The sequence below is a fragment of the Grampus griseus genome, assembly GCF_964374135.1.
Source record: "Grampus griseus genome assembly, chromosome: 10".
In the NCBI taxonomy this organism is placed as follows: domain Eukaryota; kingdom Metazoa; phylum Chordata; class Mammalia; order Artiodactyla; family Delphinidae; genus Grampus; species Grampus griseus.
Window position 1 is genome coordinate 32,461,217 of NC_139004.1, and position 5,984 is coordinate 32,467,200.

Genomic DNA, 5,984 nt, shown 5'->3' on the forward strand with positions numbered 1-5,984 from the left:
CATTAGGGCTCAGTCCTCTGCATCCATAGTTGTGACCACTGGCTGGGCAGAGGGAGGAGCCCGGAGTGATGGGGTCAGTGTGCCTAGATACTCCTCAGCCCCAGAAGCTCTTCCTCAAGTGGACACCCCCTTCCAACAGCTCAGGGCACAGAGGAACCACTGGAAGCAGAACCCTGGACACCTGGAGAGGGATCTCGCTCTTTGACCAAGGTGCTCCAGATGGAATGAGACAAAGTTCCCTGAGAACTAGAGGAGCCTGGGAGGGCTGCTTCTCTGGCCCTGTCTTATGTGGCATCTGCCAGGTATAACTGGAGGTGTGGGTGGGGGCTATGTGCTCTGGGCAGGGTCTGCCTTCTCGGACCTGGTCTTCCCCCAGGAGCAGTTCTCTTCCTTTCCATCATAGAAACCACTAGGTGGCCTCCTTTCCAGTTTTATAACTCTTTTTGCCCATTATCCTGAGAAAGTTCATCTAAAGGGCCCAGAGCTAAGAATGCTCCTTAGAAGACCAGAGAGAGAGAAAGAAAGACTGAGACAAGAGTGACATTAATACTGTTGTCCTTGTCACTTGTTGTGTACATGATACCTATGATGAGAAGGAAACCACCAAAACGTTAACAGGTTCATCTCTGAGTCATGGGATCACCAGTCATTTTTTATTTTTTTTAAAAAGATTTCTTTTTATTTATTTATTTGTTTATTTAGGCTGCTCTAGGTCTTAGTTGCAGCATGCAGAATCTTCATTGTGGCATGTGGACTCTTAGTTGTGGCAGCACGCATGTGGGATCTAGTTCCCTCGACAAGGGGTTGAACCTGGGCCCCCTGCATTGGGAGCGTGGAGTCTTACGCACTGGACCACCAGGGAAGTCTCACCAGTGATTTTTTTAAAAAAATCATTTATTTATTTATTTATTGGCTATGTTGGTTCTTCCTTGCTGCCTGTGGGCTTTTCTCTAGTTGCAGCAAGCAGGGGCTACTCTTCCTTGCGGTGCGCGGGCTTCTCACCGCAGTGGCCTCTCCCGTTGCAGAGCACGGACTCTAGGCGCACAGGCCTCAGTAGTTGCGGCACATGGGCTCAGTAGTTGTGGCTCACGGGCTTTGTTGCTCCGTGGCATGTGGGATCTTCCCGGACCAGGGCTCGAACCCGTGTCCCCTGCATTGGCAGGCGGATTCTTAACCACTGCGCCACCAAGGAAGCCCTCACCAGTGATTTTTTAATCTTTGCTTTTAAAAAAAATCTGTATTTTTAAACATTGTTTATTATGAACATATGTTGCTCACATAACCAGAGGATAGTTATTTTTGAAAAAAGAATCAAATGGGACTGTTTTACTTCTCTTCTACCTAAAGTGATCAATTTTTGGTGCATTGCAAGGGGAGGGGAGGGCTTGGATCTGCCTACTTTGATCAAGTTTTCCAGAACATGTTTTTTTTGGGGGGGGGGGTTGGCTTGGGGGCGGGAGGGCTCCTCCACTGAACTTGCTTGGGGCCCATGCTGGAATCTGTGTCATTGAAGAGTCCTCTCAGGCCCAGGGTTTGAAACGAAGAGGTCAAGGAGGAGATGGCAGCTCATCTTTCCATCTCTCCCTATTTACATCCTCCTTATTCTTTATGTGTGAGCACAAAAGCCAGCTCCTCTGTGAAGCCTTCTGAATCTCTGCAGAATTCGTCTTTCCTGCCTCAGCACACTAACGTCTTGCTTACGTGTTATATTAGTTTTCTGTGTCACATAACAAACTACCACAAAGTCAGCATCTTCAAAATATGTACATTTATTACCTCATAGTTTCTGAGGACCAGGAGTCCAAGCCTGGCTCAACGGGGTCCTCTGTCCAGGATCTCACAAGGCTGGAATCAAGGTGTTGTCCGGGCTATGTTTTCATCTGAAGGCTTGACTGGGGAAGAATCCACTCCCACCTCATTCAGGTCGTTGATGGAATTCATTCCCTGTGGCTCTAGGACTGAGGGCCCTGGCTTCCTGCTAGATATTGTCTGGAGGGCACTCTCGGGTCCTAGAGGCTGCCTAAAGTTTCTAGAAGCTGCCCACATTTCCTTGTTACATGGGCTCCTCAACACAGATGCTTATTTTGTCAAGCCAGTGAGAGGAATCTCCCTCTAATCTGCTAAAATGGAATTTTATATGATGGAACCTAATCAAGGGAGTGACACCCATCAGCTTTGCCATATTCTGTAGAGTAGAAGCAAGTCACAGAGGGAGGGGATTGTACAAAGGCAGGACCAACAGGAGGTGGAGATCATTGGACATCACCTTAGAGTCTATGACAGTCACACTTCTACGATAACATAGACACAACACTCATTTCTTTCTGGAATTATAAGCAGCTGTTTATTGCCAACCTGCCCTCAAGAATCCAGCAAGTTCCCCGGGTAGAGACGACTGTCTTACTCATTTCTCAAAACCTCCCAGCACCTAGTACCACGGATTCCACATGGTTGTGTGCTGGTTATTCGGTTTGCCCCTCCCCACTCCTTCTCCACTTTTCTGGGTCTGCGCTGAGCGCCAGGAGGCTGACCCCCGTGGACTGGATCACCTGGGCTCCCCAGCCCTCTGGCTTCAGTCTGGATTCGCCCATTGAGAAGTACTGGAAGGAGACTGGAGGATGGAAAGAGACAGAAGCTGGTGTCTGTTCTCCTCCCTCCCTGCTGGGTCACAGTTTGGGCCCCAGTTGTCTTCTTTGACCTTCAGCTACAGCTCCTGCCAGAAGGTCTCCAAGCTCCTGTGACAAAAACCCCTCCCTCTACCCCTCAGGCTTAGGGGTAAGAAGGGCCTCCCTCTGTGCCACCCCCTGGGCATACCACCAGTCCCCTAATGTGCCCGCTTCTCTGCGAATAGTCCCCTCGTTAAACTCTCCCCAGTTACCTTTTTGAGATAACATTTGACTGACGGGCTTAAGCTCAATAAAACATTACTGAATGAATGAATGTATGCATGATTAAAGAAAGGATTACAGAGAGCTAACGTAGGATGGAGCTATTAGGTGTAAGATACCATGCTAAGCTCGATGAATAAGCTCATGGCAGCCCTGTGGGGTGGGTGTTGTTATTTCCACGGGAGACGAGAGAAATTAGAGGCAGAAAAATCACATTCTGAGGTTCACAAACATTTTAAGTGGTGGTACCAAAGTTTTTCCTCCTCCTCATCTTGCTTTTAGCCTAAGTTTTTAAATCTCTGGGGAAAGCCTGACTGGAGCTAGAGGCCCCTGTAAGCCCCTCAGTCCAGCACCTTCCCCTGTGGCCCCTCTGCTTGAGCAATCCCAGAGCAATTCCATCAACAGGGAGCTCACTCCCGTCGGGTGTGGGGCGCCATTCCGGACTCCAGCCCAGGATGGGAATGGAATCCCTCGGCTTCCCAACCCCAGAGCTCGGTGACTTTAGCAGTCCTGCTCTCCATCCTTCCCCCAAAGGCATGCAGGATTGGGATCCACAGCGAGGCATCCAGGAAGAGGTGAATACACAAGAGGGACACAGGGGGGCGGAGCGGACACAGCTCATGCGGTGGCCCCGTGAGAGAGGTCTGTGGCCTCCCCTGGCTGCTCTGTCCGCAGGACTCCTTCCCGGGACAGATGCCATGCCAGAGTCAGAGGATCCACCGGGCTGAATGATGCCATGGAGAGGAGGCAGGTGGGGCAGGGGCAGAGGCAGAAGCCGTGCCCAGAAGGGATGGGAGGGGTGGCAAACCCCTCCAAGGCTGCCCGTCTGCCCACTAGCCACCTCCACAGAAACACAACAGAGCCCTGAGCACAGGTTCTTGGCCCCCTGGGACTATTCCGCCCAGACCGACCTGGGACCTGGGCCGGCTTCTCTGAAGGTTCCCGGGAAGCGTCCATGGAGGCTGCTCTACCAAGGTGAACCTCAAGGCGCCGACCTTCTCCAGGAGAGAGGAGGAGGCGTCAGCTGGGGGAGTGAAGATGCTGGCCCCGCCCCCGCCCAGCGAGGCTGTCGGGTCTGGGAGGGCAGAGGTGATTCTTGTTCATCTGTGTAGCCCAAGGACCCAGCCCGCACTAGGTGTTCACCCAGTGTCTGTTGGATGATTGATAGGAGGTATAACTTTTGGTTGTATGTAGACTGAAAACTTGCATGTTATCTCTGCCTCTTTTCAAAAGCGCCCTGAAATGGCAATACATTTCTAAAAGCTATCAAAAGAAATCCACAGAGACCAAGAAAAAGAAGACAGTAGATGAGAGGGTCTAATAAAATTTTGGACAAGAGAAGGCAGACGGACAAGTGATGTCTTACCAGAGTGCGCAAAGGTGAAAGCCGAGTGCTGTCCAAGGGCAGGAGGGCGTGGAGGCTGGCACAGACACAAAGCCTGTTTCTGCCGCAGGGCTCCGCGGGCTCCGCGAGGTGGGCGCAGAAGGTGCCCTGGGGGCTGGGGTGCAGGACAGGTGCGGGGGAAATAGGAGGTCGGTGGGAAGCTTGTGTCAGGAGCGACTGGCTTCCCGGATGCCTTCCTCAAGGCAGCGGAACTGACATCTCCAGGCGTCTATCTCCTGACCCTGGTGGAAGATTATTCTGGAGTTTTGAACTGGAGAGGCCCTAGCCTCTATGTCCAGCTCAGGAAGAGAGAAGAGCCGCTCTGGAAACCGGGACGTTAAGGGAAAGTCTGTTGATGAAAAGTGAGACCCCCCCCGCCCCCCCCCCGCAAGCTCCTTCTCACACTGGTTCCTTGAATGACAACCAGGCAGGAGAGACTTGGCACAGATGTCAAATGGCCTGCTTCCAGCCTAGGATCACCAGACATTGGAGGAAAGCTTCTACCTTGAAAGACAGCCTACCTCGAACACACAGAAGAAACTGGATTCTTCGCTGTTAGGCGATATTTAGGAGGCCCTCTCGCCCTTTCTCTCCACTTACCATCTTCTTTTTAAGAAGGGTATCCAGGGAAGCCTGGCCAAGCACTGGCTGCTGGTCTGGGTCCTCAGCATCCTGTCCCTTCACCCCACACCAGCCCCAGCCTCTTGTGCTCTAGAAGGATGCTCCACTGAATACGCCACGCTACCTAGAAGGAGATGTGAATCCTAGAAATGAAACCAGTTGGATTCACCCAGTGGTGAATTTAACCACTGACTCTCTGGAAAAAAAGAAACCCCACTTTATAGGTGTTTGCTGGTTTCCGTGGTGTAAACACTTCCACCATGGCTGATTTCAAGCTACCAGCAGGAAGTCACTGGTTGAGGAGTTGGGAGATGTCCACAGTCAGCTGTCACAGGCTGGTCTGAGCTGGTGCCGGCAGGCCATTGGATCCAGGCCTGGGTGGCAGTGACCAGAGCTCAGTCAGGCCATGAGTCAAGTGCCCTCTGGCTTCATCCCCCTTCTCCATGAACCATGGCCCATGGCCTACCTCACCTCAGAGTCAGTTCTGCTGGACCAGAGGTGAGACTTGAGATGGGAAATCCATCCCTCGCCAACAAATTACAAGTCAGGAGAGGCGGTTTTATGTAAAACTAGGGCTGGAGAGGAGGCCCCCTGGAGACCGGGTTTGCTCCCTACAGGACTTCCCCATTCTCCAGGGGCTGCTCCAACCCCCTGTCATGGTCAGTTGATGTATCTCTTTCTTGTTGTTGGATGGCTTGCCAAGCCTGGGCCACGGGGAGGGCGTGGCCAGTATGGACTTTGCTTGGGACTCAGGCTCTGGAGGGGGAGTTGGGGTTACTCTTGGGGTGAGGTGATGAGAATCAAGTCTTTCCAAGTCTTCAGGCACCTCTGGACATAACACTGCTTACGATACCCCTGTGGCCTCAGTCTACCCACCCACGGCCACCCATTCAGATGCCAGGGAAAGGCAGGACAAACTTTAATTGCTGCTGAGAAGTGAGACCTCCTTTGCCATTGTTGACAGTGGGCAGGGCACAGCCGTCCTAGCCCAGACACTTTCTGCTCCTCCAGGAGGGAGCAGCCCTTCCCCTCTGGGACCCAGGATCATGGGGGTGAGGGTGCAGGGTAGGGGGCTTCTGACTGGCACAGGT